General features: G+C 29.1%; 1 long non-coding RNA gene across 1 annotated transcript; it reads right to left on the bottom strand.

Moving 5' to 3' along the window:
- Positions 1-496: 496 nt before the first annotated feature.
- LOC126750476 (uncharacterized) lies at positions 497-1,658 on the bottom strand. Its single transcript, XR_007665733.1, has 3 exons — positions 1,420-1,658; positions 1,020-1,351; positions 497-963 (listed from the first exon to the last, which is right to left on the bottom strand). It is a non-coding gene; the product is annotated as an uncharacterized LOC126750476 (long non-coding RNA).

The raw sequence follows: 1,658 nt of genomic DNA on the forward strand, positions 1-1,658 counted from the left end.
TGTCTAGTGCAATAAACTATATATTTTTAGTGTAGTATTGCTCATAGTAATAACTTAAGTCTATAAGAAAAACAATATAACTTATATTAGTACAAGTATATTGAATAAAAGTTTACATTATGTTCATATCAATTAAATTAAAGAACTAAATATAAGCTATATAACTCCAGAAGAAGGCAATGTAGAGCATCTTCTCAATAAATGCAAGAACACCTATCTTATCTTAATCTTATCTTAATCTAATCTTATCTTATCTTTATCTCCACAATCTTATATATAAAATAAAAAATAACTTTAAAAAAAATATTTTATAAGGCTCATAAAGAACCTAAGATTAAATAAAACCAAAAAAATATCTATATACTATATTAAATGATTAACATACATAATAGTTTTTATAAGGGAAATGTACATTTAGAATATTAAATGTAGAACCAAATAAATTTAATATAAACAACTAAATAATGTTCTCCATATAGGTACAAACTGATAATATTAGAAATGAATTACAGTCTTTATTAAGATTAAGATGAAAAAGTTACTAAAAGTAATTAGGCCTTCATTCCAGTTATTTTGTAACTGTTAAGCTATTTATTCCATTGGAAAGTGACTGCTCCATCTTCCATAAAATATTTTTTTAATCTGTTCCTCATATTTTCTGCTGCTCTGCCATACATATTAGTGCTTGTCCTGTTTACAGGCAGGAGGTTTAGCCGAGGTTCACGTCTCCAGTCTCCTTCAATAATATTTCCTTTTTCATCTTCCCTATCAATAATTGTGGCACTACAATACTGCTTTTCTTTATTTTGCTCATTATCAATTATGAAATTGTGTAAGCAAATTGTAGCTTTCACTATGACAATTATGGTTGGTTTACTAGATATAATAACATTTCTTTATATTCTCCAACGAGCAGCTAGTATCCCAAATGCGTTTTCAATCACTCTGCGCCCTCTAGAAATCCTAACAAACTATTTTAGTTATTTTTCAAATCTAATAGTAAAATAAATTGGTTCTACCTGTAATTAAAAATTCTTTTATCTTGTGGCAAAAATTTTCCAGGATATGGACGCATAATATAAGTGGATAGGGGAAAAGCTTCATCAGCAACAATATAATAATTTAAAGGATCTTTATTATCTATCAAAATAGAGGGTTCTGGAACATTAAGTGTGTTTTCTAAAAGCCTTTTTCCCATGTTGGAGTTTTTAAAAATCCCTCCATCACTGTGTCTCCCTTCACTGCCAATGTCAACCATTATGAATTTATATTTAGCATCACATAATGCTAAGAGAACAATGCTATGAGATCCTTTATAATTATAAAATGTTGATCCTGAATTTGGTGGAGCCTGTAAGTATTTAAAAGACATATAACTTTAATATGGTTTATTACTGTTAAGGGAAATACAATACCCACTTGAATTACAACATGTTTCCCATCAACTGCTCCAATGCAATGAGGTAATTGCCACCTTTCTGCAAAATTACCAGCAATATTTAGCCAGGTTTGTTCATTTGGAATACAGAGCACTTTGTCACTTAATAAATCCCACAAAACATTGCAAGTTTCAAGTATAATACTTGATACTGTACTTTGAGCAATTCTAAATGCATATGAAAGAGAGACCATACTATCGCCACTAGCAAGGTACCTGT

This window comes from Anthonomus grandis, chromosome 2 (assembly GCF_022605725.1).
Source record: "Anthonomus grandis grandis chromosome 2, icAntGran1.3, whole genome shotgun sequence".
Classification (NCBI taxonomy): Eukaryota; Metazoa; Arthropoda; class Insecta; order Coleoptera; family Curculionidae; genus Anthonomus; species Anthonomus grandis.